General features: G+C 42.0%; 1 protein-coding gene across 4 annotated transcripts in view; it reads left to right on the plus strand.

The window, feature by feature from the left end:
* The first annotated feature begins 1,944 nt into the window (after positions 1–1,944).
* The window catches only part of LOC137371885 (ras-related protein M-Ras), a 52,369-nt gene continuing 37,145 nt past the window's right edge, over positions 1,945–17,168 (plus strand). Inside the window, exons 1-2 of one of the 4 annotated variants that reach the window (XM_068034869.1) lie at positions 1,945–2,688; positions 12,896–12,986. The gene's annotated coding sequence lies outside the window, so the exon portion shown is untranslated. Of the gene's footprint in view, positions 2,689–10,803; positions 10,918–12,895; positions 12,987–17,168 lie in introns of those variants that run through there. The other 3 variants (XM_068034870.1, XM_068034868.1, XM_068034871.1) reach the window with 3 other exon arrangements.

Consider the following 17,168-nt stretch of genomic DNA (forward strand, 5'->3'; position numbering starts at 1 on the left):
GTTTGTTCCATATAGCAATTATTCAATGGGAGAATGTGAAGCACATAGCCAGAGTGTTCATTCATTTTTACAACTCCACTATTTACTTCTTTTTTAATTCATTCACAAAATGTGGTTATCGCTGGCAAGGCTAGCATTTATCGCCCAACCCGAATTGCCCTTGAGAAGGTGGTGGTGAGTTGCCTTCTTGAATACAACTGGGTGACTTGCTAGTCAATTTCTGAGAGCAGTTAAGAGTCAACCACATTGCTGTGGATCTGGTGTCACATATTGGCCAGACCAGGTAAGGACAGCAGATTTCCGTCCCTAAAGAATATTAATGAAACAGATGGATTTTTACGACAATTACTGATACTAGCTTTTTATTCCAGATTTTATTTAATTAATTGAATTTAAATTCCACAGCTGCCATGGTGAAATTTGAACCCATGTCTCTGGATGGGTTGTCCCAGGTTTCTAGATTACTAGTCCAGTAGCATAACCACTATGTTACCATGCTCCATCATAATTAATAATGCACTCTAGATAGGTATGATTGATATAAAGATATCATTAAGCATGGGTACATCACACAAATAGAGGAAGTTAACCTGTGATAAAATCAGACCAAAGGTGTGAGCCATTCTTCATGCTGGATTCAAATCCAATTAGTTTTACAGAAATACAGAAGCAAAATATTGCAGATGCTGGAAATCTGAACTAAAAACAGAAAACACTGGAAATATTCAGCGGGTCTGGCAGCATCTGTGGAGAGAGAAACAGAGTTAACGTTTCAGGTCAGTGACCTTTCACCAGAACTGGAAAAATTTAGACATGTAACAGGTAAGCAAGTACAGAGACAAGCAAAGCGGGGAGGGGTAGCAGAACAAAAGGGAAGGTCTGTGATAAGGAAGAAGGCAGGAGATAGTAAATGACAAAAGGGATGATGGTGCAAGACTAAAGGAGGTGGTAATGGGACAAGTAAAGAAACAAAAGTTATGTCTAGCAGAGGTGTAAATGGGAAAAAGCAGAATCATCAGCAACATAGTTGTTTTTTTTTTAGCTTTTTCTATTGAAAATGTGATTGATTTAAGAAATAACTTGCATTGCAGGATCTGAAAACACCAGAAACAGTTTTACAGCCCATGAGTTACTTTTTGAAATGCGGTTATTATTGTTACATGGGCAACTGTGGCAGATAAATGCAGCATGAGTTGTGAATCAGCACAAATTGCTAGACGATTCGTGGTGAAAGTGGAGACGATCAATGACTTCACTAGGATGCTGGATGGTGACCTGAGAGAAATAGACTTGCAAGACTACGGGGATCAAACTGGGGAGCGAGACTGACTGCATAGCTCGGTGGAGAATCGGCATGGACCCGATGGGTCAAAAGGCCTCCTTTTGTGCTGTAAATGACTCCATGACCCTATAATTGGGACCAACAGTCTATCTCCTTAGCCGGTAAGATTTAAGGCTAGAGGAAGAAATATGAATTATGGTGAAGGAAAATAGGGTAAATTATGTAGAATTGCATAGATTCTAAGTATGTTTCTGTGGTGATCAGTTACATAGATTTTATAGATTAAGAAAATGGGGTGAATTACACAGAATGTATGTAATTGAACGCCACAGAAATATACATAAAATTTATGTAATTCTATTTAATTCGCCCTATTTCCTTCTCAGTCATTCCTCTGTATCTTTCTTTATGAAGATAGACTGTTGAGCCCGAAATGTGATTTGTCAAATGCATCCTTGGATGGAAGTGGGGTGAGGATGTTGAAGGGGCGTTAGCACAATATTATTTATTTGTAGGAGCTGAATTTAAATCCAGTGCAGGCAGAGACTGAATGTCACTCCCCGGGGGGTCTATTTAGTCTTGGGCGAATGTGTGAGCAGTTTTAGTCAAATTACACGAGCACACTGAGAAAAAAAAACCCCAAAGACGTTCACACGCAACTTTGAGAGAGAGAACAGGAACTACCAAACAACGCTTGCGTACATGGGACTTTATAAGTTGCAGCAACGGTTGTAGGTCTCAAGAGCTTTCGTTTGGAGGAGGGGGCTGCAACATGCAATCAATATTCATCTGAAAATATAATGGAAGAGCAGAAAGAGGGGAGGGAGAACTCCGAGGCTGCAGCTCCTGTGAAAGAAACATTTGAGTGACACAGACTGAACAGCTCTCTCTCTGTCCACCTGACTGCGCTCTGGATTAGTCCATTTCCAAGTGTGAGTCACTGGTGTCAGCAGAAAACCCAAGTGAGGAGGGGAGAGGCGGCGGCGGCGGCGGCGGCGGAGTGAACGAGCCATTAATGTGAAGGCGAGGGTCGGCTTCCTAATCCCCTCCTGCCGCCGGGCTGCGGGCGTCTCGTTTCCAGGCTGAAAAGAAGCCTCCTTGCTGGAAGGAGAGCTCCCCTACCCTGGGCTTCTATTTTTAGCATCAGCTGTTGGAATATAAAGCATGGATTAGAGTGTAAAGTCAGGGCAGGTTTATGCAGTGATCAGGGGAGGCTCTTAATATAAAGGGGGGAAAGGAGGGGAATTCACAGCGGCTGCACTGTTACAGAGAGATCACTTTAGGGACTGTGTCTGTGAATGGCAGAGGCTCAGTGAGGGACCAGCCCTGGGGGGTGCTTTCACTACAGTCTTGCTATGTTGGCCAGCGCCGTGTAGAAAGGCAGCGACAGCAGCAGCGGCTTGAGGGTAAGTTACTGGGCAAGAGCCAAGACCTGTCTTCTTAATTTCGCGTCAGTTTGGATTTAAATCATTTTTTTCTTTTTAAAAAAAAAGAAAGTTTTCATTTCTTGATTTTGTCCCCTTCGCCTCCGCACCCCATGTTATTTCACATCCAGAGTAAACACTCAGTAACCTGCCTCTCCTTTCCCAGCTGGGGAGTCTGTTCTCGATAGCAATCCAGACATATTGTGTAATAATAATAATAATAATTCGAGTCATTGTACAATTTCAAAAGTTAATGCCCACGGTGTTTCTTACTACAGATCTGGCTTAATGTAACGTGCTAGCTTAAAAATTAATTCAAAATTATGCGTTTCAACGTTATGAAACTTTTCTTGGTAACTAGTGTTTTGAGTTAGTTTTGATTTCGGGGCGTTTTGCATTATTCAATGGTATTTGTGTATCTCCTGCATTTTTTACTCTGATATTTATTACTTTAAGGTACAGAAGTTACGTTGGATTGCTTGTGATTGTTCAGTTCAAATCAGCCGAGTGTGAGAGAATGGTTGCTTTAGGGATGGAGGTGCACTTCAGTTTCTGATCATTACATTATGAATTTTCTTGGGCCTCTCTTTACAGGCTTCACAACAACAATACATTTTCCATTCTCATATTTTTGTGACAATTTGAGTGTTTTTCTTCTGTCGTGTTCTTTATTAAGCCTTACTGTAGTAGACTGTGTACCAAGACCACTCCACTAACCTCCCCACTCTCACCCCAACCATTAAATAAGCACATGGACATGCAGATCATTGGCTATCTCGCATTGAATTTGAAAAGAGTGGTTTAAAAATGTACATGGGGAAAGTGGCCCTACACCAACATTTAAAAGCAATTCACATGTTACATTTATTTATCTCTGGGTGACTGTCACTGTGGATAATGAAGAACTAATACTGAAGCTCTTGTCCAATGACCCAATAACCCAATATACTCTCAGATCAAGGTGAATCAACCATGGCTAACAAAAGAAGTTAAAGATTGCATTAGGTCAAAGGAAGTTGCTTATAAAGTCGCCAGAAAAAGTGGTAAGTCTGAGGATTGGGAGCAATTTAGAGTCCAACAAAGGCGGGCCAAGAAACTGATGAAGAAAGGGAAAAGTGATTATGAATGCAAGCTAACTAGAAACATAAAGGTGGACTGTAAAATCTTCTGCAAGTAATTGGTATCAATAAAGAGGTAATACTCAAAATTAATTGGATTGAAAGTTGATAAATCCCCAGGACCAGATGAGCTCCATCCCAGAGTATTGAAGGAGGTGGCTGTAGAGATAGTAGATCTTTCAAAATTCAATAGATTCTGGAAGGCAGACTGGAAAGTAGCAAATGTAACCCTACTATTTAAGAAAGAAGGGAGAGAGAAAACGGGAACTTCAGACCTGTTAGTTTGATGTCCGTAGTATGGGAAAATGTTAGAATCTGTTAGAAAGGATGAGATAACTGAACACTGGAAAATAATATGATTGGGCAGAGTCAATATAGATTTGTGAAAGGGGAATCATGTTTGACAAACTTGTTGGAGTTTTTTGAGTATGTTACTTGTAGCATAGATAAAGGAGAACCAGTGGATGTGGTGTATTTGGATTTTCAGAAGGCTTTTGGTAAGGTTGCACACAGGAGGTTGGTAAACAAAATGAGAGCATATGGGATTGGGGGGTGGGGGTGGTAATATACTGCAATGGATTGAGAATTGGTTAACGGACAGAAAGCAGAGAGTAGGAATAAGTGAGTCACTCTCAGGGTGGCAGGCTGTTACTAGTGGGGTACTGCAAGTGCTTGGGCCACAGGTGTTCACAATCTATATAAATGATTTGGTATGGTGACCAATTGTAATATTTCCAAATTGGCTGGTGACACAAAACTAGGTGGGAATGTAATTTGTGAGGAGATGCAAGGTCTCATGGGATTTGAACAGGCAAAGTGAATAGGCAGGAACATGGCAGATGGAATATAATGTGAATGTGTGAAGTGATCCACTGGTAGAAAAAAGAGAAAGGTAGAGTATTTCTTAAATGGTGAAAGGTTGGAAAGTGTTGATGTCTTTGTTCTTGAGTCACTAAAAGCTAGTCTGTAGGTGTAGTAAGCAGTTAGGAAGGTAAATGGTATGTTGGCCTTCATTGAAAGGGGATTTGAGTACAGGAGTAAAAGATATCTTGCTGCAATTGTATTCTTCTTCTTAGGCAGTCCCTCAGGAATGAGAATGACTTTCTTCCACTCCAGGTGCTTAGGTGACTGAATAGTCCAATTCTGGATCCACACACTGTGCTACAGGTAGGGCAGATGGTGTTTGGTGAGGCGAGTTAGAAATTCTGAACGCTCCTTCCATTGTTTGCACTTGATTGCTGCCTGGGTGCGTCGACGTTGTTCGAACTGGCCGGCACCGTTGTGGATGCTTCTCCATTTTGGGTGGTCTCGGGCAAGAGATTCCCACGAATCGGTGGAGATGTCACATTTTTTTCGGGGAGGCTTTAAGGACATCCTTGTAGCATTTCCTCTGCCCTCCTGGTAGCCCCTTGCCGTGATGGAGCTCCGAGTAGAAAGCTTGTGTCAGGCATGCGGACAATGTGGCCTGCCCAGAGTAACTGATAAGCCATGACAAGTGATTTCATACCAGGGATGTTGGCCAGAGAGAGGACACTGGCATTGAAGCGCCTGTCCTGCTGTTGAATTTGCAGGATCTTGCGGAGGCGCCGCTGGTGATATCACACCAGGGCTTTGAGATGTCTGCCATACAGTGTTCGTGTTTCCGACGCATACAGGAGGGCAGATAACATTGCGCCCCTGTAGACCATAAGCTTGGTGCCAGGTTTGAGATCTTTGACTGGCACATTGGAGGTGATGCTGATGTTCATCGTCGATGTCTGTCCTTACTGAGAGGAGGGTCCCAAGGCATGGGAAGTGATCAACATTGTCCAGTGGTTCGCCATGGATCTTGATAGTCGGGGGGCAGTGTTGTGCTCTGGGAGCAGGCTGGTAGAGGACCTTTGTCTTCCGGATGTTTCACTTAAGGCCCATTCTTTCATACGCCTCCATGAATACATCGACAAGGGTTTGAAGCTCAGCACTCTTGAGTGTGCACATACACAAGCATCGTCAGCATACTGCAGAAACAGCACGCCACAGTCATCAGCGCATATGCCCCAACCCTAGAAGCAGCAGATGATGCCAAAGAGGAATTCTACTCCAGCCTTGATGGCTTGCTGCCCCGTCTTCCCAAGGAAGACAAGCTGATCCTCCTTGGAGACTTCAATGCCAGAGTTGGGAGGGACACAAACCTTTGGAAAGGTGTTATTGGCAAGGAAGGTGTTGGAAGGGCCAACACCAGCAGAGTCCTCCTTCTGACGAAATGCTTTGAACATGTCCTGATCATAACGGCATCAGAGAGACAAATAGAAGACCTCATGGCATTGACATTTGCTCAACTATATCATCGTCCGAGCAAAGGACCACAAGGATGTTCACCCATGCCATGATAGGAGATGATGACTGCTGGACCGACCATCGCCTAATCCGATCTACTATCTCCATAAACCCAGTCCAAAAACAGCGGCTGCAGCAGAAGCACTGCTGCAGAAAAATCAATATCGATGGTATCAAGGACTCTGCAAAGAAAGATCTACTCAGGCAATGTCTTACAAGCAACTTGGCGGTGCTCAACAAGCAGGAATCACAGAATGTCCACAATGCCTGGTCTGCCCTCAAAGCTACCATAATCAGCACTTGCTAAGATATTCTTGGTTTCTCGATCCGGAAACATCAAGACTGGTTTGACGAGAACAACCAGGAGATCCAGGAGCTACTAAATTGCAAGCGCAAGGCATTCCTGAACTGTGAACTTCACAAATTTGAGGGGGAAAAAAGCAGATATACGGACAATTGAAGGCCAAGGTTCAACAAAAAATTTGTGACCTGAAGAACAGTTGATGGGCTGAAAGAGCACAGGAAGTATAGCAACTCACTGACAGCCACGACATGCATGGATTCTTCAGCGCAGTCAAGACCATTTATGGCCCAAGGACCTAGCCCACTGAGAGCAAAGAATGGAGTGGCGCTGATCGAGGACAGAGAGGCAGTCAGCGCTCGTTAGAAGGAGCACTTCGAAGATCTTCTCAATCGCGACTCAGACTTTGATGCGAGTGCCCTCGATCACATTCCACAGCACATTAACCCCCACGGCCTCCACACAACTCCAGCCCGATATGAGATTGAAAAGGCCATCGGACAGCTAAAAAAGAATAAGGCCGCCAGCGTAGACGGGATTCCTGCCGAAATTCTAAAATACGGTGGAGAGGCACTCTTGACACACATACATATTCTCATCTCCCTCATCTGGAAGGAGGAGAACATGCCAGGGAATCTCCGAGATGCCGTGATTGTGACCATCTTCAAAAAAAGACGACAAGACCGACTGTGGTAACTACAGAAGGGTATCCCTGCTGTCCGCCACAGGGAAGGTCATCGCAAGAGTCGTTCTCGACCACCTCTTCCCCGTGGCTGAAGAGCTCCTACCAGAATCACAATGTGGATTCCATCTATCAAGAGGCACAGACAGTGGACATGATCTTCACAGCAAGACAACTCCAAGAAAAATGGAGGGAGCAGCAGCAATCTTTAAACATAGCCTTCTTTGACTCCCTCAACCAGGAGGGATTATGGAACATCCTCAGATTTGGCTGCCTGGAGAAATTCGTCACCATCCTCCGCCTGCTGCACGACGACATGCAAGCTGTAATCCTTCCCAACGGATCTGCCACTGACCCAATCCGAGTGCAAACTGGGATCAAGCAAGGCTGTGTCATCACACCAATGCTCTTTTCCATCTTCCTGGCTGCAACACTCCACCTCATCTCTTTGAAGCTCCCTGCCGGAGTAGATCTACTCTGCAATTGTATTAAGCCTCGGTGAGACTGCAACTGGAGTATTGTGTACAGTTCTGGTCTCTTTATCTAAGGAAGAATATATTTGCCACAGAGAGAGTGCAACGGACGTTCACCAGACTAATCCCTGGGATGGCAGGATTGTCTTATGAGAGATTGCAGAAACTGGGCCTGTATTCTCTAGAGTTTCAAAGATTTCATTGAAACTTACAAAATTCTTACAGGGCATGACTGGGTGGATGTAGATAGGATGTTTTCTCTGGCTGGTCAGCCTAGAACCGGGGACACAAGTCTTGGAATAAGGGGCAGGCCATTTAAGACTGAAGTGAGGAGGAATTTCTTTACTCAGAGGTTGGTGAATCTTTGGAATTCTCTATCCCAGAGGGCTATGGAAGCTCAATCATTGAGCATATTCAAGACAGAAATCGACAGACTTTTGGATACTAATGACATCGAGATATGGGTATAGTGGGGAAAAATGGCGAAGGTGTTGATGATCAGCCATGATCTGTTTGACTGGCGGAGCAGGCTCGACGGGCTGAATGGCTTACTCCTGCTCCTATTTCCTATGATCTTAATAATATTGGAAATCTCCTATTTCCACCTCTCTCTTTCAAATTGTAATATTGTTGGGTGGGGAGAGGGAACCTGTTTCGGAAATGGAACTGTAAAGTGGTAAAATAAAGTAGCACTACCTGATATTTGCTGCAGGAGCAAATTATGTAAAAACGAGTGACAAGATCATGATATAATCTTGAGGTTTAGATAACTGACCTAAGCTGTCTGGACTTTTCTATGGCTCTAACCATGAGGGTAAAATTATGGCACAGAAGGAGGCCATGCAGCCCATCATGTCTCTGCCGGCCAGAAAAAAAAACAGCCGCCCAATCTAATCCCACCTTCCAGCACCTGGTCCATAGCCTTGCCAGTTACAGCACTTCAGGTACATGTCCAGGTACCTTTTAAAAGAATTGAGGGTTTCTGCCTCCACCACCGTTCCTGGCACCCACCACCATCTAATCCTTCTACCAATCACCTTAAATCTGTGCCCCCTGGTAATTGACCTCTTCACTAGAGTAGACAGGAAGGACCCTGTTTCCCCTATCTAGACCCCTCATAATTTTGTATACCTCAATTAAGTCACTGCTCAGCCTCCTTTGTTCTAAGGAAAACAACCCTAGCCTATCCAATCTTTCCTTATTGCTGCAACTTTCGAGCCCTGGCAACATTCTTGTAAATCTGCTCTGTACTCTCTCCAGAGCAATTATGTCCTTTTTCTGTAATGTGGCGACCAGAACTGCCATCAATACTCCAGTTGTGGCCTAACCAGTGTTTTTTATACAGTTCCAGCATTACATCCCTGCTTTTGAATTCTCTACTTCGGCCAATAAAGGAAAGCATTCCATATGCCTTCTTCACCACTCTATCTATCTACCTGTCCTGCCACCTTCAGGGACGTGTGGACATGCATCCCAAGTCTCTCACTTCTGCTACCCCTCTCAATATCCTCCCATTTATTGTGTATTCCCTCACTTTATTTGCCCTCCCCAAATGCATTACCCCACACTTCTTTTGGATTGAATTCCATTTGCCACTTTTCTGCCAACTCAACCAACCAAATATATCTTTCTGGAGTCTACGGCTATCCTCTTCACTATCGACTACATGGCCAATTTTTGTGTCATCAGCAAATCTCCTAATCACGCCTCCCACATTTAAGTCTAAATCATTAATATATACCACAAACAGTAAGGGACCCAACGCTGAACCTTGTGGAATGCCACAGAAAACAGCTTTCTATTCGCAAAAACATCTGTCGACTACTACCCTTTGTTTCCTGTTCCTGAGCCAATTCTGGATCCAACCTGCCACATTCCCCTGTATCCCATGGGCTTTCATTTTACTGACCAGTCCACCATGTGGGACCTTTGTCATATGCCTTACTATAGTCCATGTAGACCACATCCACTGCACTACTCTCATCAATCCTTATTGTTACTTCCTCAAAAAACTCAATTAAGTTAGTAAGACATGACCTTCCCTTAACAAATGCATGCTGACTATCCCTGATTAATCCGTGCCTTTCTAAGTGGCAGTTTATCCTGTGTCTCAGAATAGATTCTAACAATTTACCCACCACAGTGGTCAGATTGACCGGCCTATAATTATTTGGCCTATCCCTCACACCCTTTTTAAACAATGGTACAACATTCGCAGACCTCCAGTCGTCTGGTACCTCGCCTGTATCTAGGAGGATTTGAAGATGCATCAGCTATTTCCTCCCTGGCTTCTTTTAACAACCTGGGATGCAATCCATCCGGCCCTGGCGACTTATCCACTTTCAAGGATGTCAGACCCTCTTGTCCTTCCTCTCTCATTACACTTATTGTATCTAATATTTCACACTCCTCCTCTTTAACTATAATGTCTACATCAACCTTTCCTTTGTGAAGACAGAGACAAAAACTCATTAAGAACCCTGCCCACAACTTCTGCTTCCACACATAAGTTCCCTTGTACATCTCTGATAGGCCCTACCCTTTCCTTAGTTATCCTCTTGCTCTTAATGTACTGATAAAACATCTTCGGGTTTCCCTTGATTTTACCTGCCAATTTTTCAAGTCCTCTCTTTGCTTTTCTAATTTCCTTTTTTACTTCACCCCTGCACTTTCTGTACTCCTCTAGGCTTTCTAAAGTATTTAGTGATGGTCTGGACCCCTTAATTAGATTACTGTCTAGTAATTCACTTAGAGTTATCATCAATTCAAACCTCCCATTCTTTATGATAAGTATAGTGTAGGTTGGAGAGATTTCGCAATTAGGTTAACTTCAATCAAGAGGGATTAACCCAGCTCTAAATTAGGTCAGAGAACAGTAATACATCAATTGCATATTTGATTGAGTTAAGTTCTGCTAATACGATAGCTAACCAGCACATGAAACAGCATTATGCCATGTCCAACAGCCTTGAACCACTTAATTCTTGTTTTTCTTGATTTTTATGAGCCATCTCAAGGTGTTTAGGTGTTAGTACATATATATGCTGCAGTTTATTTCCATTTTGTGTTGCTGTCATGTAGAAGTTAATGAAGTATGTGCTTGACCAGACTATATCTTCTTAGCTCCTGTCCTGTGTTTTGAAATAGAAAAGAAGTATTTTGAAACATATTGGGCTGGATTTTGAAAACCTGCCAGAGGTAGGCGGGACCAGAATTTCCCAGCACCGGCCGGCATACCAATTTACTGGCATCTTCGCGCTCCAGGCCATTTGTAAGGAGGCAGATCAGGTGGGGCGATGGTTACCCGCCCGCAAGTGGCAGGTAGGTTAGTAACGTAATTAAAAGGCCTGTTAAGGCCAATGATCGGAGGCCAACTAGAATTTTCAGTCGCTTGTGAGCCTCCCTTGCCATCTGGGTTTGTTGGGGGGATGGGAGTGCGGCCAGTCATCATATCCACATGGCCACAACTGTGGCCACGGGATGAATACAATAGGACTAGGCATAGCAGAACCGATTTAAACCAGGAGCCACTTTAACGCTTTATTTATATAATTAAAAAAATCTATTTACATCATCTTGATTTTAAAATTCTCACCCTTATTTTCAAATCCCTCCATGGCCTCATCCCTCCCTATCTCTCTAATCTCCTCTACAACTTTCAGAGATAGCTACACTGCTCTATTTCTGGCCTCTTGTGCCTCCCTGATTTTAATCACTCCATCATTGGTGGCTGGTCCTTCAGTTGCCTAGGCCCCAAGCTCTGGAATACCCTCCCTACTCCTCTCCACCTCACTTTCCTCCTTTTTAAGACACTCTTGAAACCTAACCCTTTGACCAAGTTTTTTGTCATCGGACCTAATATCTAATTATGTGGCTGGGTGTTATACTTTGTTTTATAATGCTCCTATGAAGTGCCTTGGGATGTTTTATTACATTAAAGATGCTATATAAATATAGGTTGTTCTGCCAAAAGTTTTCTTGTACTTGGCTGGGTTTGGATTTGACTACAGATGTGAATTGGTGGTTGGCTGGCCTTGGCTTTCTGAAACCAGGCCGAACTAGTTGAGGGACATTGCAGCTTTGGGAACATCTCTTCAACTCTGCTTTCTGATTATTAGCATCGTAGCTTTTTGTTTTATGAAGGAAAAATTCTGATATCAGGATGATAGGCAAAATGTGAGATCATTGACATTTAGTGTTTATGTGGAAAAGAGCAGGAAGCTGTCTTTTTCCGGGAATTGTTGTAAGGAAGTTGGTGGGGGTGGTGGAGTTGTTACTTTTGCCTCCAGGAGAGGCTGCAAGCTGCTTTCTCAGTAGCTTGTAAGGTCATTTTGGGTCATTGTGCTTTCCCTGCTCTCCATGGCAATTTTTCTGCTTTTTAAAAAAAAAAAATAATCTAACTGTTATGAGAAATTCTCTGACTTAACCATGATGCTGTGAATCATATCAGACGTGGAACGAAGCTTCAAGGCTGATGAGACAATCCTCAGCTGTTTCTTAACAAGAGTTGTTGTTGCTTGACCAGCGTCAGATTTCACTGTTCAAAACTATGACAGAGCATTGAGTCATTGAGAGCTAAAGTCTACAGAAGTGTATATGTACAAAGGTTTAAAAAACTGAAACAATAGTCCAGAAAGGAAGAACAATAGTCACATTGTTCAGCAAGAAACCATATAATGAACAAATTCCAGTGTCCACTGAGTTTCTCTAGGTTAAAATTCTGCCTGCAAATTCTATGCATTCCCTTTGACTTAACATAGATTGCCAAAAGCTTTGAAAGACGAGCGAATTCAGCACTGATCTTGCCCATTCTTGAACAGTTCGAAGTCAATAGTACACCAACCAAAAATGTTGCCTGAAGAGGAGGAAAGGGAATGTGAGGACTTCAATCCTTAAACAAAAAAGGGGAATTTAAGTTAATTCCAGTTAAAATGGGATTTGTTGTCTTGATGTTGAAACAGCATTGTTATTGTACAGAGGCATCATGAGATATAAAGGGCAGCCAGGATACGCAATCATTCCATAATTCTAATTCTGTATGTGTAAGAATTTATTCTAATTTAATATAAATAGGCAACCCCCCCCCGTCCCCCCAAAAAGTTGAATTTAATGCACCACAAGATGACTGAAACTAACTTAGTGGTTTTACTAGTCCTTCTGTCTGGCGACTTGTTGATGCTCTGTGCAAAACCTTACATATATCTTCACAACATTAGTGATTGTGAGTCATTCTCGGGAACCCCTGGTTCACTCCATTCCTATACAGTGTTTTTTTTTTTCTTTTCTGTGGTCACCCCAGGTTTGCTTTTTTTGTTAAAAACAAAAAGTGCTGGAAATACTCAGCAGGTCTGGCAGCATCTATGGAGAGAGAAGCAAAGATAACGTTTCAGGTCAGTGACCCTTCATCAGAACTAGCAAAGGTTAGAAATGTAATAAGTTTTAAGCTAATAAAGTGGGGGTGGAGCAAAAGAGAACAAAAGGGAAGGTGTTGAAAGGACAGAGGGTTACAGAGAATAACTGACAAGGAGGTCATGGGGCAAAGGCAAAGGATGTGTTAATAGTGTGGTGAAAGACAAAGTGTTAGTGTAGAGAGGGTGTTAAATGACAGAATAATGAAAGCCCTAGCCAAAAGCACAAACATGAAAAGAACAGTGAGCAGGCACATGGTTAAAAAAAAATTGAATGATGAAGTAACCTGAAATAAAAAAAATAAAACTAAAAATAAAAAAGTGGGGGTCAGTCATGTTCTGAAATTATTGAACTCTATGTTCAGTCTGGTAGGCTGTAGAGTGCCTAATCGGTAAATGAGGTGCTGTACCTCGAGCTTGCATTGATGTTCACTGGGACACTGCAGCAAGCCCAGGACAAAGATGTTCAGTATATGGCCTCTGCTGGCTTCTGTACAAAACAGGAAACTTAAGTGATTATGAAGCCATTGAAAATTATGGCTTCCATTTTTGGATTTAACTCGTGTTGTTCTTGAGTTACCTGAATAATGAATACGACAAATCCACCAGTTCCCCAGAACAACGGCAGACCAATTGCCACCATTGCGTAATTCATTTTTTTTCTCCAGAGTCATCCTAATGTAATGTCCTCTAAAAGTTTAAGGGTGTGCCTATTAAATTAGTGTTATTTAGTATAGGGAGACGGTGGTGTAGTGGTAATGTCACTAGACCAGTAATTGAGAGGTCCAGTCTAATTCCCTGGAGACATGGATTCAAATCACACCATGGCAGCTGGTGGAATTTAAAATCAATTAATTCAATTAATATGAAAAAAACAAGAATTGAAAGCTAGTCTCCATAATTGTGCTGTGAAACTGTCATGAATTGTAAAAACCGATCTGTTCAATAATGTCCTTTTAGAGAAGGAAATCTGCCATCCTTACCTGGTCTGGCCTATACGTGACTCCAGGCCCACAGCAATGTGGTTGACTCTGAAATGACCGATGCCATTAAATCGCAAGTCACTCAGTTGTCAAGGGCAGTTAGAGATGGACAACAAATGCTGGCCATTGCCAGCGACGCCCACATCCCATGAAAGAATAAAAAAAAGTCAGGAAGTTGTTGAAAAGAGCAACAAAGTAAGAATGAGTTTGATGCACTGGAATTTCTAGTGTACTATATTCTAAATCTAAACTTCTCCGCCACTACCTCGCTCTCCTTTTAAAACTTACTTCTTTTTCACCAAACCTTTGGTCGCCTGTCCTATTATTTTTGGGGGGTCTAGTGTCAAAATTCTGTATGACCGCATGCTTGTGAAGCACCTTGGAACATCTTTACTGCTAAAGGTGCTATATAAATGTAAGTTGAAGTGCCAGAAGTTGGCTCTGCTGTGCATGGGTACTGTGCTCCTGGAATCCTTGAAAATCATATCAGATATTTGCCTTTCTGGTAGTGTGCTGTTTCTGATTGTTACATGATGTACTGGCATAGAGTATATCCCACTCCTTAACTGCTCCTTTTTAATTGGGATGACCTGATATTAAACAAAGCTGCAACATCTCACACAACTCACAAATCAACAGATGTGCAGGTTTTATGGATACTGCACAAAGCACCAACCTAAATTCCCATCCTTTCAACACATTACAGGCAGATGATCACCAACTGTATTTCTAAAGGTGGGTTTGATTGCATAACTCACTGCAAGTGTTGTATCCAAATAAGCATTCTTGATGTGTAACAGGCCTTTTCCACCTACACATTTTAAAATGTTGTACTTCTTTTCAAAGAGGCGAAGCAATGCCTGACGGTGGGTGAGGATGTGTCACTGTAATGATGTCGATGAGATGCATCACATTGAATGAAGAGCTATCTTTATCTTTATAAAAAAAACTATTGGTATAATGAGTCACTGGCCTAATGCACCATTTATTAAAGAAATCTAGCTGCCTAGCCATCAAATTTCAAGATTGTATGTAAAGGAAGAGAGTCTATCCAGTATTTTTTTGGCATTTCTATTTTTGTACAGAATTGAGTATATGTTGATATTTGCCAAGTATCCAGAAACTTGCCTACATTTTTATTCTTTCCTGTTGGGGAATACATGGTTTCTTATTAGTGCATCACCACGACAGCATAGGGTGAAATTGTGCGTGATGAATTGAGGAATTAAATATTGATCCCAATTCTTAAATCCCAGTTACACCATCAATGGAACAACAGCAAGAACAACTTGCTTTTATATAGCCCCTCCTAAATGGAGAAAGCTGTCCCAAGGTGCATCAGAGGCATAAGGAAATACAGGATGCTGAGATTGAGAGGTAATCAAAACTTGGTCGAAGAGATGGGTTTTAATAAGGATCATAAAGGAGATGGAGGAATTTAGTGACCAAATTCCAAAGAGTGGCGCCTGGGTGGCTGAAGCACAAAATGATGGAGAGGGGATAATGCACAAGAGGCTGGTATCAGAGGAACAGAGAGGTTAGGAAGGAGGGGCTTGTAGCACTGAACTAGGTTATAGAGATAAAGAGGAGTAAGACCATTCAGGGATTTTAAACATGGCGCTTGTTAAATTTTGAGGCATTGGGAGACTGGAAGCTAATATAGATCAGCACATGGATGATGGACAAGTGGGGCTTGATGCAGAATGGGATCTTGCAATAGAGAGGATATGGGGTTGGAAACTTCACTAAGGATCAAATAGGACGTCTAGAGTGGTTCAGTCTGGGACAGTGGTTGGGAGGAGGAGGGTTTCCTCACATATCAGTCAAATCTAGATGATTAAATTCCATTTGTAATTCATAAATTGATATTTCAAAGCATTTCACCTTCAATTCTAATTATAGGACTACAGAAATTGAACTATGTAAATGTGCATATCATTATTTTTAGGATTGAAGTTCAGATGGAGGCTCTCTGGATCATCGCACCCATACCAGCTCTCTGAAAGAGCTCTCCACTTAGTCATATCCCCCTGCCATTTCCCCTTATCCTTTAAATGTTTCAAATATTCATCCACTTCCTTTTAAAAACTATGATAGATTCTGCTTCCCTTATCTGTTTATGGTAGGGAATTCCATGTCCTAACAATTAAGTCCCCTTCTATTTAAATTATCAAAACCCCACACATCTATCAGCTGGTCTAGTGGAAAGAACCAAGTTTCTCTCATCTTTCTCTATAACTGAAGTCTCTCATCCATTACCATCTTCGTAAATCTCTTTTGTACCCTTACCAAATACCTTTTGGAAATTCATATCCACAGCATCATTTGCATTTCCTTCATAAAAACACTCCATTATTCTCTGATAATTTGGCTGTTCTTTCCTCAAAGACCTTGAATACTTTTGTCAGTAGCAATATGCCTTTTGCAAATCCTTGCTAACTGTCCTTTGCCTTTCTAAGCAAGAATTAATTTTTATTCTATTATCATTTCTAGAGGCTTAATCACTACTGATATTAGGTGAACAGCTGAATATTTTGGCGCTAGATTTTCCAAGTTAGATGAGGTATAATCAATCTTTATATTGAATCAAATTATCTAAGGAACTTTATATGAAGGGGAGGAAGTGAATGTTGTGTTGCACGCTGAGATAGAAAACTTCTAGAATGAAGCAAATCAATTTTTTTTTTAAATGACGCCACGCACATAATGGAAAGTAGATGAATAATAGGTTCCAGTAGGCATTAAATATTTGAAGACCACAATGCTTATTTGTTTTTCTATTCTTATCCATGTAGCTTTGTCTTTTGCTCTTACATGTAAAGGGATTTTACAGGCTTGTATCCATTATACGCTCTTATTGTAAAACCTTTTAGAAGTGCCACTTGAGAGGTCCCAGCTTGGCGGGATATAGTTTTTCCTCAGCAACTCCCCCACTCTCCATATTCTCCAATCACAGCTGGATCATCCAGAGGGAAGGGGAAGTGGATGTATATTTATTTGTACACTTCTTGGTGAAATTGGCAATGTTCCTGAGACAAGTCCATCCCTGCCAAGTCAGTGAGTTGTGCGTAGCACTTGAGAGATTTAATGAGACAGTAATAGGAACTTGTAACGTGAGGAAGTAAATGAAAAAATTTCCCAATGTCACCTCATTGGTAATCAACACTTTATGAAAGTTACT

Source organism: Heterodontus francisci, chromosome 7, assembly GCF_036365525.1.
Source record: "Heterodontus francisci isolate sHetFra1 chromosome 7, sHetFra1.hap1, whole genome shotgun sequence".
NCBI classification, from domain to species: Eukaryota; Metazoa; Chordata; class Chondrichthyes; order Heterodontiformes; family Heterodontidae; genus Heterodontus; species Heterodontus francisci.